Source organism: Vicugna pacos, unplaced genomic scaffold (assembly GCF_048564905.1).
Source record: "Vicugna pacos unplaced genomic scaffold, VicPac4 scaffold_19, whole genome shotgun sequence".
NCBI lineage: Eukaryota > Metazoa > Chordata > Mammalia > Artiodactyla > Camelidae > Vicugna > Vicugna pacos.
This window is the reverse complement of record NW_027328740.1, coordinates 37,361,313-37,384,887: the sequence shown is the minus strand read 5'-3', so window position 1 is coordinate 37,384,887 and position 23,575 is coordinate 37,361,313. Positions and strand designations below refer to the sequence as shown.

Here is a 23,575-nt window from a genome sequence, read left to right as displayed (position 1 = left end):
CTATTAAATCAACATATATTTTTGAAGAATTATGAAAAATGGGAAACTATAAGTTGTTTCTTTAAATTGGAGCAAAGAGAACTACTTTAACTGGAAAAATACTTAAAATCTGGCAAGTTTTATGATTTCATATTCACCCCTGACAGCTTTTCTTTCCTCCTTTCTCCTTCAATCTTTATTGGACCTTCTAAAGAATTAAATTACAAAAAAGAAAAAAAGAAAGAAAGAAAGAAAATTAAGAAACAGCTCTGCATCTAAAATAACCTCCTAACTGGAAAGATGGTATACTTTGTGAAAAATTTACAGCTGCCAACTTATGATCTATGTCTCTGTCCACACTGCCTTACTTGTTAGGGAGGGTCTTAAAAAAAAAGTAAAGAAAAATAGCAAATTATAATGGCTTTTACATTTTAAATGCTTTTCTATGTGTCTACAATCTGCTCTATCATGAGTTATTAAGATAAACATTATCAGCTATACTCTACTTTCCTATCATGCACATTGTGACTCTAACAAGCACGCACGCTCTAACTTACCATCTGCTGGTGGTGTACAGGTTAATGCAGTTCTTTTGACAATATATGGTTTTGTAGTCTAGTTGTCTAACTACTACATAATGGAAAAGATGTAGAACTACTGGTACCACTGCCCTCGGTCTCTGTCATTTACCTTAAACATACCTGGAAAAGTAGATTCAAAAACTCATTGGCAAGAACATTTTTCACACTCCAGATCTGATATTCTTCTAGAGTTAAGATGGCCATTCTGAAAGAGAAACAATATTTAAGAATATCTTAAATCTTCATTTTCTTATATTATTTGAATTAAATTTGTTTTATTAAACTTGCAATGGTCATTTGTCTGAAAGAAAACTAATGATTTAATGTAGATGCTGTGTATTCATCCGAAAGTAGGCCAGCAAGAATAAGTTCAAAAGTAACCAAATTCTGAAGTAGTCACTCATAAGGTGGGCAATTTATCACCAAAAATCTTCCTCCAGTAAGACCTGGGAAATAACTCACAGTATCTTCTGGTTCAAGGTGAAGTTTACTAACAGAACCCACAAAAGGTTCTGGGTAGAGAAAAAGGACTATTTACTAACTTTGAAAGCATTTTTCCAAACTCTTTGGATTATGCCCTTTGACCCTAACAATTTTCTAAGATCTTTAAAACATCTGGCAATATTATTAGACTTCTTAAGAGATTTAAAAGAACTAATATATATAATAAATGAGTATCTATATTAACATTTCCTCAAAATAAAATGTAACATTACTTTCACAAGTTGAGTAAAGCAGTATTTTTTTTTTTTTTGGTGTCAAAGTGTACCAAAAATTACATTTATATACAGTAGACAATATTTCTTGGCAGGCAAAAATATAACCAAATGCTTCTTACTTCATGTTTTGAACAATCACCTTAACAATCCTAGATGAATAATAATGTTCTTAGCGTTTATTACTTAATTATATTTTTATTATCTAATGATTTATTATTTAAAGATATTTAATAATATTTACTATTAATGATATTCATGTATTCATTCAATATATATTACCATTTATTACAAGAAAAGATTTTAAAGCACTGTGATGGTAATTAATGGCTTTCATGATGCAACTTCCATTGAAGTATATTAACACCAATGTAATGGTACAAAATAATGGGTAATATTGTCACCGTCTAGTCACCAGTGAATATGGGTAATAGGTTTGGTTGAAAGGTCCAAAATCTATTCTAAATTTTTACCATTTCATTATTATGGTTACACGGAGATGGAGCAGCTAAATGATCTTTTTTTTTAATGTTCAAAAGTACAGCCATAAGAAGAAACTCGGTCTTATATAAAAATAGACAGCAATGATAACCTCCATACTTATCAAACACCCAGAAGAAAGGCGATGGAAATTGTATCTCTACATAAGGTATTTCCTAATAGAAACTTTCCTGTGTTTCTGTTTTCATATATACCAAATAGAAATGGCTACCTTAGTTTTGGGCAGAAAAGTAAATGAAGACGGTTATCTGAATTGCCAAACAAAGATCAAGCCCTGAAAAATTCATTTCTATTATTTATTTCTATTGAGTGTCAGTTAATAAGACTATGATGATTTCTTCTGGATTTGTGATTGAAAAAAATGTTACTTATTTTTCTAAGCCTATGTAAGGCCACTATGGTCTACATCCTACCATTTGCAACTTGGTACATGTCAACATTTGAATAGAAACGGTCAAATTAACTCATATGTGTCTCACATATATGGATTATCTTCAGTTTCACAGGGATACATAGACATTAAGGCAAACCTATTATAATATCTTTAATAAATGTTTTCAAACTAAAAAAATTCAAGGCTTTATTCTTTGTAAAGTACATGCTTGTTTCTGCTATTATACACTTATTCTGGCTGCTATTAAAGAACTTAGGACAGACCCTCACCAATATTATTGAAAAAAAAATTTAAAAACTATATACACCACCCAGATTGAGATGAAAAATAATTTCCATCATCCCAGATATCCTATGCTCCTTCTCAGTTAACTCACCCATCTCCAAAATCACTATTGTAACACTTATTAACATTAGTTCTGTCTCTGTTCTAGAACTTCATATAAATTAAATTGTACAATGTGTTCTTTTATTGTGGCTTCTTTTGCTCAATATAAGTTTTGTCTTACCATAATGTATTAAACTGGGAGAAGTAAAGATTATAAACTACAGATGGCAAGGGCTGTCTCTACTTAATTTTTACAAAATGCCTTGCTTATAAAATATAATGTTTTTATGTAAATAACACTTAATGGAGTTGTTTAAAGGTCGAATGGGCTTTCCTTAGGGACAACTTGGAGTTATTGTAACCACAGGTCCAAATAAGCATTTAGCAGGGACGATGCAGAAGAGATTCAAGTATGTATATGTAACGTATGTATACCAATTCAGAATATAATGTATTTTTAGAAAAGAATAAATTAGTCTCTGCTAGACTCACCTTTGTGGTGTCATGTGCATTCTATGTGTCTCTACAATGTTGGATAGATCCACAAGTAATTCCTTTAAAACCAGAAACCCAAATCAGTAGTTAGGAAAGAGAAGGTATCATTTTTATTAGACAGTAGCTGAAGTATAAAATATTTTTTCGGTCAAGTTTTGTTTTTTTTTAATTCCAGAAATAGATTGCTTGTTTACCTTAAAAATTTATGACAATTTTCCAGTGGTTTCATTTTTTTTTTTACATAATACATTCAGTTTATTAAATTTTCTAAGGTAAATTCTCTTCCCAATTTTGCATCTTTGGCTATGAATATTTTGAGTAGCATAATATAGAACCTAGAAGTAGTAAGAAATCTTTTTCTCAACCTCTTTTAAAAAATTCTTCACTCTATGTTCCTGTTGGAAGTTTACATGCAAGATGTATACAATCAGACTTTACCAGGGTATCATCGGTGCAGTTGTCCTTCCAGACCTCTGTGCAACCACGTGTCTCTCAGTTCAACCCTACAGAGAACTCCATCACCATCAACATCAAATACCTTGAAGCAAACTAAAGAAAAGAAACTCTTATGGAGGAAAATTACTTTTATATTCTGAAGTATAATACATTTTATTACAACCTGCCCTAGTGAAATTACTTAGTTCCTCAAACAACTACATTCTGGATTAAGTTCTTATTTGGAGGAGATTGTGTCATTAAAGTCCTTTGAACTTGTAGGAATTCCTGTACACTTCACAAGTCTCTCTCCTTATATAATTAGCCAGCTTAGAGAACTCTATCCTTCATCTAAATCTAAAGTTAAATTTCTTGCAAACTGAAAAAGAAGGGCCAAGTTACTATACAATATCTCACAGATTTTGAGAAGGTAATTCAAGCTTTTAAATTAATTTCTAATATTTATAACTGATCACTTCAGAGTTGATTCTTACAATGCTGAAAATATTCCATCTACATTAAGAATCAACAAAAAGCTGGTACAGTCAGCTCCCCATATCCATTGGTTCTGCATTCACAGGTATAAACAATAGATCAAAAGTATATATGTATATATATATATATATATATATATATATATATAAATTTTCCCAGAAAGTTCTCAAAAGCAAAACTTGAATTTGCTATGCACTGACAACTATTCACATATCATTTACATTGTATTTACAAATAATTACATTGTATTAGGTACTAAAAGTAATCTAGAGATGATTTAAAGTATACAAGAGGATGTGCATAGATTATATGCAAATACTATGCCATTTTACATAAGGACATGAGCATCCATGGACTTGGTATCTGAGGGGGTCTCAGAACCAATCCTCAGCAGATAATGAGAGATGACTGTATAAAGATTTTGCCTCTCCAATGTAATTAATGTGCACCCAATATTTTTGCCTAAGAACAATTTCAATTCTTCAATGAAGTTTATATACAACAAGCTAAAAATCCAAAATATCAGCACTTTGCTAATTAACATCAATATCAGCAAAATTGCTAGTTAGTCTATTTGGTTAACTTCCACTAGTCCACTGGCAAAAAAATAAATTAAAAAAAAATTTAAGGCAACAACCTCAATTGAGAAACAAAGACTTCAGCCTCTTTAATACCAGAACTTTAATGTGAACAAATAATCTATCACAAAGCCAGGTTAGAGTAATGGTATACTATCAGGGAAGATAAAAGAAATCTAAATTTTTAAGATTAAATAATTATCTACTTCACACACCCATGTAATAATTATGCTATTAAGTTAACTGAGTGCATCACAGTACAACATTACTAAAGAATATTGAACTATTAAGTATCATACCCAAAATATGCAGTATTTGTGAAGCTGTATTTTAGAAAGATGCAGAGATAATGACCCTAGTGAATATGTAAGAATTAGGTTCCAATTAAATGTAAACTGCTGCATTTTCCTAAACAAATATGGTTAAGATTTAGGAATGTAATATGCTTATAAATTATGCCATAATATTTTAGATAGGTTTAAAAGATAAATTTAGTATTTAATAAAATTGTTTTATCATAAATTTAATTTTGCTAATAAAATATCAATATACACAGTGATAGAAAATAAGTTGAAATTCAAGTTAAGCAAGACAAATTTTCTATATAGACTACCAGAAAATATTTTCTATATGCTTAACATTTTCAAACACATCATGACTGATGTAGTTCATTTATCATGAATTGTACATTTATCTGGAAAATCAACCATTATTAATAACAAAGATCTTAAATTACTCCACAGTAAAAAAGAATAGATGATTGAACCTTTACACTGACTTCAGTAAAACCTTAGCAAGAGATTGCTATTTGCAAAAGGGATGAAAATTCAAGCCTTAATCAGATGATTTTTTACATGAATGGATGCTAATTTTTTTCTCTGTATAGCTTCCAAATTTTGTGATGTTTAACACACTTACATTTCTGTCTTTCAGCCAGAGGTCCTCTGCAACAAGCTGATAGCCCACAGGATATCTCCTTAAAATCTATGTGGCTGTCATGATTTTCACCAAAAGCATTAAATAAACCTGTAAAATAGGAACACAGACAGAATAAATCACAGCCAACAAACTTTCTGTTAATAATGACATGCCTATGAAAGGAGGCATGACTCGCATAAACTGATTTAGTTTTTAAAAGTTATCAGTAGTTTCCACTGTCTTAGGAAGTTTTTCCCCCACCCCCTGGCATAATTATAACCAACATTTAACTTCCTAGAAGAAAATACTATCATTTAGTGTTTGGTTTTGTCTGCATACCTGTCTCTATCTTATATTAATTCCAAAAGTCAAAAGTGATTGTAGAATGTAAAAAATAAAAATGTATTTTAAAAATTTAACTGGAAAAATGTCAGAGACCACAATTATCCTAATTTGGAAAGACTAAGAAGAAAAAGGAAAAAAGAAGAAGAAAAGTTGAACTCTATCAAAGATATACTGTGTTGTTATTAATGAGATTCATACAGCTCCTTCATGAAGCAAAGAAAACTAACACACTATATTATAAGAGACAGAAATTCTGTACTGCAGTCTTCATTGTACCACTTAATCTGTATAACTAAATATATTAAATTTCAGAAATAAAGGGCAATTTATAATCTAATCCTGTGGTTTTTAAACTTTTCCTAAAAAATAAATGGAATCATTTTATTTTCAAATGAAATGATTTCTCAATCTCTAATTATAAAAAGGTAAAAACATAACTGCACTGCTGAAGTGGAAACCCTGTCTGTTCTAGCTCCCCTAACAAATAAATATTTCTAAAACACACTAGAAACCTGAAGAATACAGACTGTCTATTTCAAGAATCTAATTCTGTGCCCTCAAAGAGCAGAAAATTGACGCTAAGAAGTAGTTAAATGACTTGCTAAAAGTAAGAAATTTTTTTTAAAAAGGTCTGAATCAGAAGAAGAACCCAAGCTTTCAGATTTCAAATACAGTTTTTGTGATTATCACCCACAACTGCTCCTTGTAAACCTCATTTAAAATATATATATATATATATAGTAGTGAAAAGTTTAGAGCTAAGTGGGGACCTTAGAGATGGTCTAGTGGTTTCTTAATTTTTTAAGGGTGGGGGAAGTATACAGCAGTGGAACCTTCTTCTATATAAAAGAAATACAGTAGACACTCCTCAGCTGAGGAAGAGCTGGGGTCATGTGTGGAAGCTAGAGCTTTGCCTATTCAGTGTCCACCACCCTGACCCTGCACCAGATGCTGAGGCACCACACTGGAGCACACTTTCATAATGATTGTCTTGGTCAAACTGATTTTATATATGAGAATATTCAAGTGCAGAAAGGTAAACCGACTTACACAAGGCTCCAAAGGTGGAACAAGGCTCAGGTGTTTAGCAAAGAACATTTGTAGAAAATAGAAGGATTCCCACCTTCACTCAGAGATGGACGAATTGGTGGTGAAGCCAATGGGCCAAATGTCTCTAAATCAAATCATCCAGTTCAGGATTGAGCCCTCAGCAACCAATAGCATTTCTCCAGATGAATGATGTCTGATTCTTCCACTGACAATCAAATCAAACAAGATTATAAAATCACACTCTTCTCTTCTGGACAATTAATTAGTTCATCCTGATAATGTAACTTCTAAATACACATTTTAATTTCCCAGTTAAACTGTTAAAAAACTACCTAAAACAAAAACTCTGAAAGTCAAATATATTGTATCTAAAGTGGCATGAAAATTAAATTCAAATTAATGTAAAAGAGGCTTTAGAATGGGAAAAAATTTGCAATTTCCCATTAAGCAGGCTGTTTAATTCCAACATGTAAAATAATCAACTAAGATACTTATTTTTTGCTTCCCACACTTTTATCTGTATACCCTTTGGTGATTTTAATCTCTATCTTGGATTTGAAAATTCTTGATCATAGTCTCTCCTGGCTACACAGGTAACACACTAATAGCAGAAACTATGTTTGATTTATCCTGTCACTATGGTAACCACTTACACATTTAATACTTATTAAATAAATGTACAAAGGGGATAGACCTAAGCTTCTCCTTCTTGGCCCTAAAATTCTTACTACCCCTCCTATAAAGGCAGGAGCCTCCTCTGTAGGACAGAGAGTAAATGTATCTCATGAGAAGGATTCCCCAACAAGGGCTGTCTTTTCAGCGTGCTTTTAGATGTTTTTATGGGACATTTCAATAAAAGGATCAAGGACCTAAGCTTCCCAGTATGGTGGGCGTTGTGATGGGCATGGGAGGATGCTCACTTGGGAGGATGAGATGTTAAAGACACTAACAGTGAAAAGGACAGGGCAAGATGAAGGGCGATTGGGAAACAGGACCACAGAGATGTGACATCTACTTCCCACTGTCATCTAAGTGATACCTACTTGAAAGAAACATTTCTACAGTTAAATTCTATAATGGGGGTTATTTAAATGAAGCACACATATACTCAATGAGTAGATCACATAATTTTTAGAGATTCAGAGTGCAGTAGCATTTTCAGAGTACTTTTTACATCAATAACTAGTATTTATAAATTCCTGTGTACTAAATAAGTATGTGGAATTATTTCCATTTTGCTTTTAGACTTACTACAGCTTAACGTATTCACTGCACTGATACAGAGTAATTTTTCTAGTGAATAAAAATGATAATGTACAACCTTGTTAAAGATTCTTTAATTTCACCATCACCAGATTTATGAACATTTAGGCCTATGTGTCAGGCCCCGTTTCTTACCAGCTTTTTCACCAACACCTTACATTGAGGTTATATTGCATTACCCAGAGGTCAGGAAATGTTCTTTCACACATCCACATCTTTATTAGGTCCTGTGTCCTCTGAGGAGAAACATTCTCCCCACTTTCACATCCTTCCATTTTACAGCCTAACCACTAATCCTTCTCTAAACACCTTCTAATGCTTTCCAACCTCACCAGCTACCCTAGGATTTTAACTTCTCTCTTCTGCAACTGTCCTCCACTGTATATAGTATCCAATATTCAAGTGAAGCATGAGTCCTCATTTACAGGTCTGTGGCCTCTCTAGATTACAAAGTATTTGGATTCAGTAACCTTGTCCTTTTATCACTTTTGCTGCTAGAGTTCCTTTCATAGGACCTGATACATAGTAACCACACAATAAATACTTCCTGAATGAATAAATGAATGAATGAATGAATAGCCAAGGCAATCTTCACAGCCAAGGCTTCCCCAACCCAGCTCAGTATTCTTTCTGTTATATCAAAGAGACTCTGCCCCATGAAACAATAGACCCTGCACATTTTAACAAATGTATACAATTATTAGGAACTATTATTAGAACAGAGACTAGCACTACTGTTCTCATAGTTATGTCACATAAGTAGTGTATTAAAGCTCGTTCTGATTTCTTGTTTATACAAATCAGCTATGTCTGTCACCAGTTTAAATATTAGTAATTTAGAAAACAAAAGTTATTGATTTATCTACTGATCAGAAATCATTACAACAGATCTATTTACATACCTCTTCTGTCAGTTTATATACCAACTGGAAAAGAAGGGGTGTACAGTCAACTCTGAGAGTATAATTGCCTGCAAAATAAATAAGAGAGAATTTTAATACCTCCAAATGGACTACAAACCTGTATTTAATTCTAACTTTATTTTCTAATTATAAACAATATATAACAGATTTCAAATTCAAGGCATCATTCCTGGAGAATTAAAAATAGGGTGGACCTTACAGATTATCATATTCATTGAAGTATGTCAGACAGAGAAAGGCAAATATCACATTCTATCACTTATATGTGGAATGTAAACAAACAAAAAAATGATACAAATGAACTCATTTACAAACCAGAAATAGACTCATGACATAGAAAAGAAACTATGGTTACCCAAGGGGAAAGGGGGAAGGGAAGAGATATGTTAGGAGTTCAGGATTAACAGATATACACTATTATATATGAAACAGATAACCAACAAGGACCTACTGTATAGTACAGGGAATTATATTCAGTATCTTATAATAACCTATAATGGAAAAGAATCTAAAAACAATGTATATGTATATGTATATGTATATGTATATGTATATGTATATGTATATGTATATGTATATAACTGAGTAACTTTGCTGTACACCTGAAACTAATATTACAAATCAAATGTACTTCAGTAAAAAGAAATAAATAAAATTTTAGAATAGACAGATAGGTAGGGAGATAAATAGACAGGCAGACAGTCTGGCTAAAACTAAAACACAAGGTGGAAATAACTCTTCAGGAGCCAGAGAGGCTGCAGCACACACTCAGGATAGGAGACTGCAGAGGCGGACTCTGCTGCTAAGGCTGCAGCTCCTGCAGTAAAAGTAAGGGTCATTGCTCATTACGGCAGCAGTACCTAGGGGTCTTTGGCAAAGGAAGTGGTAAGGCCATAATCATGTTTTTATTCATTTATTCAATTCAATATGAAGACTTTAGACTAGAGCATGTCAGTAACTAACATGTGTCCTGTGACACTTACCTAGAAATAACCATAATACGATGAAAGCCTACAGATGCACATGCCACATGTCAGGGTCAAAAGGAAGTTTGTAGTGGGTGCTTATTTCAGAGTTGTTCCAATACATACAGGAACTATTTCTGTATGAAATATTTTAGCCCAACTTTTAAAAATAGCTCCACAGGAAGAATGTCAAAAGTACTAAAGTTTTAAGTAGTAATCCAAGATAGGCAAATGGTAAATATACTAAAGAAATTAGGATCAATAGCTTAGTTATGAATCATATTGATTCATTTGAATCATAATAATGTTCTCTCTGGTAAAATGGAGAAATGGAGTTATTATTGAGGCATCTCATAGAAAGAGGATAATCCTAGTTTATGAGTTGGAGTTGATAGACTTAAATACTGGTATACTATTTAATGACAATCTGAAATAAAATTTACCTTCTGTGTATGAGTCTGCATTGATATATGCAACCTCTCTCTCCTGGAGTGTTTTCACATTCTCCTGTAGTTGAAGCAAAGCAGTCACTTAACTCACAGCATTTACAATTTTGGAAATACAAGCAAAACAAATTAATTCAGTAAAAGAGTGGTTTGCAGATACCATTATAAATCAAACACCTATGCTTTTGACCATAATTTTAAGAAAATGCTATTAACTGGTTGATAATATTAATGCAATTAAAACAAGAAAGAAAAACATTAGTGATGCTGTAGCCACTGTTAATAGCAACAGCAGGGAGACCCAGAGGAAAACTGCCCCTGATCCCCTGCACCATAATATGAAGGGGGAAGGCTCGGAGATGCTCAGCCTCACCCTGGATCTACTGGAAGAGGACTGCTCAAAGTAAGGCCTGGAAATCTGTATTTTTAAAAGGTGTCTCTGGAAATCCTTACAGACATTAAAGTATGAGATCCCTTGATGTTGGGGATCCAAGTAACTTTACCATATTAAAAGTGAGGAAGTTGGAAATTTGATTTATCAAGAATTTTTTGAAAGAGAAGATATTGATGAAAAAGAAAAATATAGGAGGGGAGGATAGAGAAAAAAACTCGAGGGAGAGAAGAGTGGCTATTAGGACAAAGACAAGACATTTCTCACACATACATGCACACACGCACACACATTCTAGAAAAATACAGCAGAAGAAGACTAATGCCATCACACAACATGGGAATATGCAGAGAGAACTCTTTTCTTCTCTCTGTTTCTCTCTCTCTCTCTAGCTTGCTACCTTATAAAAGCAGTTACAGTAAAAACATTTAAAGCTGTGAGTGGTCATCCCACAAATGAGAATTCTCACCTCTGCGCTTGACCACATGGGATAGATGACAGCTGATTCTGCGGCAGAGTATCCATTATGACAGAGCTACAGTAGAAATAAAAAAGATTCCTTAATTATATGTAAAGGTAAATGTGCTGCTGAATATGATCAAGAAGCTAGTAGAAAATGGGAAACAATATTCAAATTGTCTTTTAACTCACATGAATTTAAATTAATGCAAGGCATATTATCTTGTGTCTTGGATTTATTTTATCTGTATTTTAAGCTGCTTAAATTATAAAAAGACACATGTATTTCTATATACATGTGTTCACAAGAAATTACATATTTCTAAAAGTAAATGACCTTAATGAATAAGCTCTGATTCATCTAAATAAGTGTATTATGAAATGCATGTTCATAACAACAACATAATAATAAGACTTTGCCATATAAATGGAATCAAATGTGATACAAGTAAATGTGATTTTATTCCCATACTTATTTGATTCATATTATTATTTTAAAGTATGCAGAAATGAGTCAGAAGGAAAGCATTTTAAAAACCATTCATAATAATAAGAAAGATATGACATTCTTTAAACCAATTCTATAAAATTTGGACTCATAAATGAACAAAACAGAGGATAGTCACAGGAAAGTGCTTTTTGGTGCGCCTGCCTTTAAAAAAATACACAAGCCTACCTTGAACATGTAAGAACTTAGAGTTACTGGACAGAGAGCATAAGGGAAGAAGATGAAAGAAGGGGGTCTATGAGAGACACTTTAAAATAAAGCATTAAGAGCCAGTGACAAATGAAAATTAATCATAATTGAATTAAAAATAAATCCTTGAAATTTTAGAGTAATTCAATTTACAAAATCATTGTATTACACTTCCCAACCAGGCACTTTTGTAAATGGTAAAATATACCTATGGTTACAATTTAGTGTTGAATCCATAAAGGAGAGACTATAATCAGAGTATAGTCATCTAAATAGAGCATGTTGTTTTCCTGGATAGAAGAAATCCAAGGAAACTGTAAAAACTTGAAAATTAATGCCAAGGATCTAAATCAGATTTTCAATAGGCTAATTCACTTGTCAGAAGTAGTTTCCTAGGTTTGACTATTTTCTGAGCTTACAGATTTTACTTACTTATCACAAAACCAATATAAATAGAAACTAAAATATTTTAAAAATAATGAAAAAATTGGTTTGTGCTTAGTAATTAAGAGGTTGTTCTGTTTTGCCAAACTGATGTAAAAGCAAAAACAAACTCTATTTCTTAAATTTTCTTGTTTTTATCCAATTTAAAACAGTATCAGGTAATGGAACACATCTGTGATTACCCTGAGATACATGTTGACCAAGAAGATATGTTTACTGTCTTAGTTACCTCAGCCCATTTGTGGAACCCAGAAGTCCAAATTTTTCTGCATCCCAGCTGGCAAAAATGGCAGTTCTTCTCAGTCTCCAGCTTGAAATCATTGTTAACATACATGGTTAGGTACATCTGCCTAAAAACAAAGGAAAATTCACTGAAGTCACTTTCTGTCATCACTTGCCATGGAAACATTATTTACCTCTACTAATCAGTTTTCCAAAATTCTGGACAACTTCTTATAAATCAGCAGTTCCACTGGTTAGGTCAATACCTCCAAATACCCAGAAGTCCTGATGATCTCCCAGAATAACACATCTGTCTGGAAAGGAAGGCATTCAAAAGAATGACAACTTAGAATGTATTATAAAGAGCAGTAATTTATGTTTTTAAATTAAACTTCCTCCTGCTTGAGTTTCCTCCATAGAAAACCATCAAGGTACTGTCTCCTTTTAGAATTTACCTTTTTTTCCCCACATTTAATTATATCACATCAACCAGGAAAAAAATATTAAGAGTTGATTAAGATTTACCTTCTCTTACTCCTGTAATCTTTGTAAAAACAAAATGTTTTAAGACATTTTAAAAAATTCACCAACTCACCAAGTTTCACAGATCCTCAGGTAGTTCTGATTACATCATAAATGCTTGTGACTTTCTTGAAGTTATGAACATGCATTTTAACCTTCCTAGAATTTCACAAAGGGAACAAATTACTTCACATAGAGCATTATGTCTAACAGGTTCCTTCCAATGTTTTATTATAAGTCTCAGAAGTACAGAAAACTGTTTAATAAGATGATAAATTCCCATATGCCCACCACCTAAATTCAATCATTGTTAATACTGTTGAACTATTTGCAAGCGAGTTGTGCAAATCATGACAGTTGTCTCCTATGTATTTAAGAATGCACCTTACGGTGAAATCAAATAAAAAAATCAGTATTTTATATTTTTCCCCCCTCATAGCTCTATTGTTGGTATTTATTTAAACTCCAAAATTATTACTCAACATGAAAAAGAATCTTGTTCTTAGCAATTTTTTTTTAAAAAAATGTGTATTTGTCCATTTAGAGCTCAAATCAATTAAGGGATATAAGCCCCAGGTGCTTTTTTTGGTATTTTGACCAGGGAAGATTTCTGTTTCTGACTTTTCTCTTAAACTGTTACTGAAGCTACATGCTCTGTTTTCCTTGTGTCTGTATGTATCTGTTTATAAATCACATTTTTCATTGTGTACCTCTAGAGGGTATTAATACATGAGATAATAAAGTCTCCTATGTTAAAGGAACTCTGTTCTAATTGAGTTAAATAAACACTTTTTAAAAATTCTTATAAAATAAAACTGAACTTCTAATACCTTAAGAGTTCTGAAATTTTAAAACAAGCTTCTTACAGAACTTATAAAATACTTGCAGAATCCAAATTCAAATTGCTAAGGCAAATCATTAATCAACAAGGCTCATTCAACCATTTTAGTTTAATAAAAAACAGCTATCTCCTCTCTGATTCATCAGTGTGAAGTTTCCCTTTCCCTCTACATTTCAAGCCAGTCAAACTAAAGTTCTGATCATGCCATGCTCTTTCCCAGCCCTGCACAAGCTGTCCTCTGCAGCTGGCGTTTACTGCCTGTCTTGATTCCGTGGAAAACTTACTGTTTGTGTAAAATTAAGCTCAATGAGCACATGTTCTGTGGTCATGCCTCCTTAATACCAGAACTGTCTGGGGTTAGTAACGGTAACGACTATGATGGTAAGCGCACTGGGCCATGTAGCAGTTACGCGTTCACCACTGTGACCACTTAACCCTACCCCGCAGAAGTGACCGGTGAACTTCGCTCCTTTCCCCCTTCTCTCCTACTCCTTCCCTTAAGTTAACCTAGTATTTTGCATGTACAGTGTTTTGACAGTTATCTGAAACACTGTTTTAAACCGTCAGTTGAAAAGGGAAGACAAAATGTTACACCTGGCCCAGAGGAGGAGAGGGGTGGGGAGTGGCTCAGAGGAAGCCGAACAGGACGCGCGGCCCCCGATCACAACACAGCCCTGTTCCTTCCCGAGTTTCGCAGCCGGGAAAGCAGAGGCGTGGGGCCCGGACCGCTTCGGGGCCTTCGTGGGAGGCCGAGGGAGGGACGGAGACCCGCGCAGGGCTGGGGAGGGGCCCGCAGGGACTCACCGTCTGTGCAGCGGCTCCTGACCCACAGCTGGGCGGGCGGCGGTGGCGGTTGAGGGGGCTGAGGGGGCTGAGGCGGCATCGGCGGCGGTACCGGCTGAAGCGGCGGCGGCTGCGGTGCCAGCTGAGGGGGCTGGGCGGGCGGCGGTGGCGGTAGAGGCTGCGGTGCCGGCTGAAGGGGCCGAGGCGGCGGCGGCTGCGGTGCCGGCTGAAGGGGCTGAGGCGGCATCGGCGGCGGTACCGGCTGAGGCGGCTGTTCCGGCTGAGGGGGCCGAGGCGGCGGCGGCTGCGGTGCCGGCTGAGGGGGCTGGGCGGGCGGCGGTGCCGGCTGAGGGGGCTGGGCGGGCGGCGGTGCCGGCTGAGGGGGCTGGGAGGGCGGCGATGGCGGTTGAGGCTGCGATGCCGGCTGAAGGGGCTGAGACGGCGTCGGCGTCCGTGCCTGCTGAGGCGGCATCGGCGCCGGTACCGGCTGAAGCGGTGGCGGCTGCGGTGCCGGGTGAGGGGGCTGGAGGTTCGGCGGCTGCGGTGCAGGCTGAGGGGTCCGAGGCGGCGGCGGCTGCGGTGCCGGCTGAGGGGGCTGGGCGGGCGGCGGTGCCGGTAGAGGCTTCGGTGCCGGCTGAAGGGGCTGAGGCGGCATCGGCGGCGGTACCGGCTGAGGCGGCTGTTCCGGCTGAGGGGGCCGAGGCGGCGGCGGCTGCGGTGCCGGCTGAAGGGGCTGAGGCGGCGGCAGCTGCAGTGCCGGCTGAAGGGGCTGAAGCGGCGGCGTTTGCGGTGCCGGCTGAGGGGCCTGGGCGGGCGGCGGTGGCGGTAGAGGCTGCGGTGCCGGCTGAGGCGGCTGTTCCGGCTGAGGGGGCCGAGGCGGCGGCGGCTGCGATGCCGGCTGAAGGGCCTGAGACGGCGTCGGCTGCCGTGCCTGCTGAGGCGGCATCGGCGCCGGTACCGGCTGAAGCGGTGGCGGCTGCGGTGCCGGGTGAGGGGGCTGGGGTTTCGGCGGCTGCGTTGCCGGCTGAGGGGTCCGAGGCGGCGGCGGCTGCGGTGCCGGCTGAGGGGGCTGAGGCGGCGGCGGCGGCTGCTGGAAGGACTTGAGGGACTCGAAGGCCTTCACCATCTTTTCCAGGGTCGCCATGGCGGCCTCCTGCCACGCGGGGACAGCCCCCGGAGCCGCCGATCCGACCGGCGTCTCTGGTCAGCAGCGGTGGCAGTGAACGGGTTCGGGGCCGCCAGCAGTTGCGGACCCCAAGCGCGCGGCCATCTTGGAGCCGTTCAGACAGTCCCCGCGTCCCTGCGTCCTGCCACACTAGGCCGGTGGGGCGAGGCCGGTCCGCGGGATTCACAGCCGGAGGCAGAGGCTTCCGCCAATGGCTGCCTCGCTCGCCCCTTGGGCTCAAAGAGCCGCCACGGCTGCTGGAGTTACTGCCGTTCTTCCCGGCGATGGACGGGGGGTACTGCACGGGGATCGGGAGGGCGGTTCGGGGGCGGGGTTGCAAGGCACGGCGAGGAGGGTGGGGAGGGCGGGTGACTTGTGATTGAGGGTCTCTCTTGGCGAGGGGCGTCCCCGGATGACGCATAGCATGTGGCAGGGAGGCCGGGCAGTGGGCTGGGAGCCCGAGACTCCTGCGGGGCGCTTGCCCACCCCGCGGCGCGGGCGGAGGGCCGGCTCGCCGGACAGCCTGCTATAATATGTTGACTGTTACATATTTGGCCTTACCCTTGTTAGTAGCCTCAAATCACTCCTTGTTCACCTTCAGGATCATTATCATAGATATACTTCTGACAATCCTCGTACTTAACTATGTTCCCTCATGCTACAGGGGCATGCACATGCTATTCTCACTCTTAGAAATAATCTTTTACAGATCAATCCCCTACTCCCCTCAAGGGATTTGCCTATCTAATTCCAATCACTCTCATTGCTCAGCTAATTTGTGAATTCATAAAGCCCATTACATTAACATAATTCCTTAACACCATGTAATTCTCCTTTATCACAATTATTAAAGTATACTTTATAATAACATAAAAACTCTTCCATGCATGAAGGTTGATATTCAACAATTAAGTTCACTGTATGAAGTTGTAAGTACATATACTGTATATTATGAAAAATGTTAAGGAATTACATACTATAGTTAAATTCATTCATATTTTTTCATAGAAATATGGAAATATTTATTCCAAGTTGGATCATCACTATATGTGTGTGTGTATATATGTATATATCTTTCATCCTTCATTCACATTATAAGTTCTGATAAAATATTGCCAACAATTAACTTTTATACCAAGGAAGGAAAGAGGAAGGAAGGAAAGAAGGAAATGGAGGGGTTTTAGAACTCTTGAGATTGAGACATATTAGATAAAAACTCAGATCTGTACATTTGTATATGATAATTATTTTCCTGAAATTATATAGAAACGCATAAAGAAAACTGAAAGCTAAATATAAAATTATTTACAACCCAAATTTGAGGTTAATTTATATCTTCAAATGATATGCATTTTTTTAAATTTAATACTACACTGTTCCATTGCTATAATCAAATTCATAAACAGAAAACTATATATGATATATAATCCTCTCACCATTTATAACATCTCTGAAAGCATTTTTGAAGTAGAATATTTTATATTTAAAGTTTTTATCATTAGAAAGGCTTTGAATATTTTAACACTATTAGATTTAATTTACATCATCGTATTATTTTTTCCAATACATGTGAAATAATATCTTATATGGTTTTGATTCATTCTTTAAGTAGTTTGTTAATATTGTGTAATAAGTGAATTCATGGAATATTGTTATAGAGTTAGACATTTTTATTTGAAGATGTCATCTTTTGTAGTATAATAATAAGGCCATTATTGTAGGAATGTGAAGGAGTTAGACATTGCTTTTAGTAAAATCATCACTCTAACGGGCATATTGGCAATAGCAGCATGCGGTTAAGATCATGTCAATTTTTTGTAAATCTTTAACAAATTCTGAAATCACTCTGGTTGCTTGCAAATTTATAAAACACAATTACTTAGTGGAAGAACAAGGCTGTAGTCAGTGCATGACAAAGGAATGCTGCTTAATAAATAAGTGAGAAGAATTAAGTTTAATTCAAGGAAAGCAGCATTCTTAAAATATTTTGAATTGATTCGAGAAACAGATTTTATGATTATTTAGCAGAGCTTATATAGACATTTATGTGTGTGTATGTATCCTTCATCTCTGTATCAATTCAAATAAGATTTTGCCAAAAAAATAAATTTTAGAGCCAAAAATACCAATCAAAAAGAAAGAAAAGAAGAGGGAAGGAAAGCAGGAAGGCAACTTAACATCAAAAAATTTCATCATTATTTAGAGTAAAGATCTATATCAACTAAACATTTGTATTGTGACCTCCACATTCCACTAAAACTTATGCCATTTACCTACAAATATAAGCTTTTATTTGCTTCTACAATAAATAATACATAAATTTAATGAAACTGCAGCTCAAAAGACGGAAATAGCATTAGAAATTCAGTCATCCAGTGCAGTAGCTAAAGCATGGGTATGACCTGACTCTAAGCAATCAGAGAACAACCAAGAAAATGTGCCAAACTGTTGGATATCCAGATTTGTTCCCAGGGCAGGGAAATAGGCATATCAAGATAAGTAAAAGAATATACCATGTTTAAAGCTTAATTATAATGCAAAATAGATATATATCTATATCTATTTCAAAATGTTAAATTTAAAAGTGGACCAGAAAAAAAACAAAAAACAAAATTACTTCTATAGAGAAAACAAAGAATAGCCTTGTCTTCTTCTATTAAAGACTGACTAGCCACCAAATATTATGGAAATAGCTATAAAGCTTTAAGAAAAAATATTATAATTCTATAATTGTGTTACCACTAATGTTGTTATGTTTGTAGTTAAGCCAAAGTAATACCAAGACATTCAAAGAATCAGAAGGAATGGTAACTATATATTTATCCTAAAAAATAAATATAAATACTAAGAAAAGGATACATTTTTTAAAATTTAAGAAGTACGATATGATTATATAAATGCTATGTTAAAGGGTATTGAATCTACAGGTAGACAAAATAAGGATCACGTCTATTTTGAAAATATTTCAAAATAAATGCCAATAAATAAAAGTAATTCTTAAAATGATACTTCCGTCTAACTTGTTTGATTTTGTAAATGCATGTTACTTTATATCAATTTGCATTATTGATTATTATATGGTTAATAACACAGATACAATTAAAAGAAAATTATAAAAAAGTTGAGATAGCAAAAATAACTTTCTTTTCTAATATTTACAAATAAAAGATTTAACAGTGAATTTTTATCAATCATAAGTCTTTATATTTTAAGTATAATATAAAATTATAATGGAGAAAAAAGTAAGCAAAAAATGATTCAAATAAAAATGTTAAGGGGAATAATCGTTTATAACATTTGCCATCTACCTCTGCTTGGTACTATAACCAATCACAAGCCACTGTAGCCGCTGACCTCCAACACTCCCTAAAAGTTCACAGTGGAGATCAGGAATGGAGCACTTTGTGCTGTGGGAAAACTGACAAAATAGAGCTTCAGATAGATGTTTTCAGGAGAAGATTTTATAAGCCCCAATTCTTGCATCTCCTTATATCTAGAAGAGCACAAAATTCATTAATGGTGACGTCTGCTCCTCATAACTGGCAAAAGAACTCAATGTGTGTTTGATTGCACGTAATCCCCTTCACTAAAATTACATATATAATATTGAATTTCCCCCTGCCTCTTCAGAAAAGGTCCTCAGAGCCATCTGAGGTGCTGTCTCCTAGATTATAGTCCTCATTTTGCCCCAAATAAAACTTAATCCACAACTCTCATGTTATACAATTTTATTTTAGTAAACAGCATGTATATTAAAATAGTTCAAAACATTGATGTAACAATTGGTGAAAAGATACCTCTGCCTATATAATTTCAAATTGAAATAAAAAAAAAAACTGGGCCACCATGATAATGAATCTGTGTAAGGAGAGACATTTTCAGCATGATGAAAGGCAGATAAATCACTCTAAGCTTAAAACTATGCATCTGGACAAATTAGCAGTTGTGAGAGTAATAACCAAATATACTTCTAGAAATAAAAAGGATGAAAAAAAATTTACACCCAGACATCTTCACAGAGAGAATTTCTGGAGGATGTACTTCAGCCCAGTCTGCTTGATGATCCATGAACTGGTCCAACACAGACGGGAAGGAGACCATAGAAAGAAGCAGAGCCCTGCAGCTTAGTGGGCAGCAGGTTTTATCAGCAAGATAACTTAATTATGAGACTTGTCTTGAGCAGCCACAAGAGTCTCCCTGCAACCCCACCAGAATCTTAAAAGTTTATATAGAAGCCTTAAAATACTGTCCGATGGTCTCGGCAACAAGCACATTACTGTCGCAAGGCTGAGTACTTGGTGGGACTTCTGCAGGGAAGGCAAGCGAAACACATTCCAGTAGTCATGTCCTCTTGATGATCCCTTCAAGACTGATCCCTATCAGGTATAAGTAGTGGGGAAAAAGAAGAAAAGGAAAACAGAGTTAATGACTTCTTGGATATGTAAAACATTTTAAAATTTCTGTGCAAAATTTATAATTAAAATAATGAGTATATTTTTAATGATAGCATTCTGGAATTCTCTATATCAAAGATTAAATTTAGTTAATTATGGGCTTGTGAGTAATATTTTTTCTGTTTCTATATTTCATAATCTATATTATTCACTAAAGATTTTTAATAATTTAATTACAAAGTTAAAATCATTTCAAATGTATAAATAAAGAGATATTAGAATGGTTATTTTAAAAGAAAAATTACAGTGTGAAGCATTAAAAAAAAATGTAACAACATCAGTAAAGCTGAGTAATTATATTTCTTATGGTTTTCACAAATAAAATGTTACTTTGTTATTAATAATTATATTTACAGTCTTTGAAAACAATCAGGGATTCTCAATATAGAATGTCTAATGTTCATAAAGCAAAATTGTGTGCATAATTTGATTCTAGGACAAAAATATACATATATATAATATACACACACATAATACCCAGGAATTACATACAAAAAAGAATGTTTAATTCTTTATTTGTTACATTACAGTAAGATTTGATTATATTTTTTATTTGCATTTCTAAATTATGAAACATTTGATACATACAGGTTATGATTATAAAATATTTATCCATTACTCTACCACCCAAACTGAGAAATAAAACATGACATTTCCAATATATTTACCCTTGCTCATTTATGTTGCTTAAAACTAAAACTGATATAACTACATTTTATAGTAATAGGTATTTCTTTCTGGTGTTTCTTTTTCTATATTTTTATTTTCAATAATTTTTGCAGCATGTTTAAGTGTTCCTCTTGCAAATATCCTAGAGATTCCCCCCAAATATCTGAGAATTTATGCATTTTAATGTCTTTTAATAGGGAAATTGACTTAATTTAGGCTTATCCATATGTATTATTGACTAATTTATTTATGACTTTATTTTGTTTTCCACATATAACTTTGTTCATTAATTTTCTTTTTTTTGAGTGACTTTCTTTTGTTTTTCCTTCAGATGTGTTTTTCAGGCATTAAACACCTCATTCATTATACCACTGAAGATAATTTCATTTATTTCATACTTGTATAATATTTTGGCCTTTTCTAGATTTTAAAATTCAGGATGACTTTTCTACAAAACATACATTTCAAGAAGCTGTCTTTTAATCCAGTTTTGCCAATATTATATAAAAAACAACCTGTTTATTGTTATTTTCTGATAGTTATTATTCTATCCTACACAAGGATAGTTAAATTTTTTCTAATTATATATTTTTATATATATTTTCTACTTTATATCAAGAAAATAGTCATGTTAACTGTTTTTTATATTATAAGTTCATTATGGTATTTTGCTCCATCTTTGGAAATTAGTTTCTGCTATTTAAAGGATTATCTAGTCCATATTTTGACTTTGTTCACTTTACTTTTTGATATACCATCAAAGGCATGATCAATGAAAGGAATAATTTCTAAGCTGAACTTTAAAAAAATTACAATTTGTTTTCTTTGCAAAAGACATTGTCAAAAGAATGATAAGACGCCACAGATTGGGAGGATGCATATTCAAAAGTTATATCTGATAAAAGGCTATTAGCCAAAATATACAAAGAATTCTAAAAAGCTCAACAATAGAACATTAAACAACCTGATTTAAAAAATGAGCAAATTACCTGAGCAGATACCTCACCAAGGATGATGACAGATAACAAACATACGAAAATATGTTCAGCATTGTATGCCATTAGGAAACTACAAATTAAAACAAGAAGATACTACTACATACCTATTAGACTAACCAAATGTAGAACACTGACAACACCAAACATCCTGCCAAGATGTAGAGCAACAGGAACTCTTACTTATTGCTGATGGAAATACAAAATGATTAAAACAGTTTGGAAAGTAGTTTGGCAGTTTCTTACAAAACTAAATGTGCTCTTACCATAAAATCCTTCAAGTCTACTCTTTACAGTTTACCTAAAGGAGCTGAAAACTATGTCCACATGAGAACCTACACAAGGATATTTACATCAGATTTGTTTGTAATTATCAAAACATGGAAGCAACAAAAATATCCTTCAGTAGGAGAATGGATAAACCATAGAACAATCAGACAATGGATTATTATTCAGTGCTGAAAATAAATGAGCTATTAAGCCATAAAAAGATAATATAGATCCTTAAATGTATAATGATAAGTGAAAGAAGCCAATCTACAAAGGCTATGTATTATATGATTCCAACCTCATGATATTCTGGAAAAAACAATACTATGGAGATAATAAAAAGATGAAAAGTTGCTAAGTGTTATGAGAAAGGGAAGATTGATTAGGTAAAGCATAGAGGATTTTTAGGGCAGTGAAACAATTGTGTGTGGTACTGTAACAGTGGATAAATACCATTGTACACTTGTCCAGACACATAGAGTATTCAACACCAAGAGTGAGTCCAAAGGTAATTATGAGTGATTATAATGTGCCAGTGTAGATAAGTATATATTTATATATGCTGCTGGGTCCTATAGATCCCAGGACATGGGCTTTCTCTGGGAAGAATGATTGTTGCATCAGGGTCTTGGTCCTCTCACATATGTAGATATAGGGTAGACTGACAAAAAAAGAATGTCTGGATACTGAGAAACTCAAAATTAAAGTGAGAAGATTTACAATAATAAAAACCAACTAATCCCTTGAAGATTTCTAGATTAATTAGACAAAAAAGAACAGGGAGGACTTTCTTATAGAGTTTCCAACCTTTGTCTAACAATTTGTACACCTCACAGAATATATATTTTTAAATGTACATATAAAAATGACAAAAAATAACTATATAGTAAGTCAGAAAGGAAGTGTCCACAAATTTCATGATGCTAAAGTTGTACTATTTTCATAAAAATAAGTAAGATAAAATTTAAACAACAAAAATGGCTAATTGTCTGGCTAACTGAAATTTATCAACCTTCTTTTTGAAATTAACTAAAACATGTACTTTATTATTAAAGCCCTTAATGTGCTTTTATTTTATCCTATTTACCTCTCTTTCTTCACTACGGAGTATCCTGAGATTTTAAAATGCATTCTCCTGCTTTTCTTTATAATTTCTTGAACACACTTATATATCAATAAAATGATATCATTTAGTTTAAGTTGCCATTTATATTTATTAAATGTTATATTGTTGTTCAATTTCCCCTGAAAC

General features: G+C 35.1%; 1 long non-coding RNA gene across 2 annotated transcripts in view; it reads right to left on the bottom strand.

The window, feature by feature from the left end:
* LOC140693382 (uncharacterized) overlaps window positions 1-14,841 on the bottom strand; it is a 61,677-nt gene extending 46,836 nt beyond the window's left edge. Inside the window, exons 1-12 of one of the 2 annotated variants that reach the window (XR_012069117.1) lie at window positions 14,272-14,321; window positions 13,220-13,305; window positions 12,891-12,938; window positions 12,632-12,752; window positions 11,272-11,337; window positions 10,409-10,472; window positions 8,980-9,047; window positions 6,888-7,019; window positions 5,420-5,527; window positions 3,432-3,542; window positions 2,991-3,052; window positions 681-765 (exon numbers count right to left, since the gene is read on the bottom strand). This is a non-coding gene — a long non-coding RNA (uncharacterized lncRNA). Of the gene's footprint in view, window positions 1-680; window positions 766-2,990; window positions 3,053-3,431; window positions 3,543-5,419; window positions 5,528-6,887; window positions 7,020-8,979; window positions 9,048-10,408; window positions 10,473-11,271; window positions 11,338-12,631; window positions 12,753-12,890; window positions 12,939-13,219; window positions 13,306-14,271; window positions 14,322-14,791 lie in introns of those variants that run through there. The other variant, XR_012069118.1, reaches the window with a different exon arrangement.
* Window positions 14,842-23,575: the final 8,734 nt, after the last annotated feature.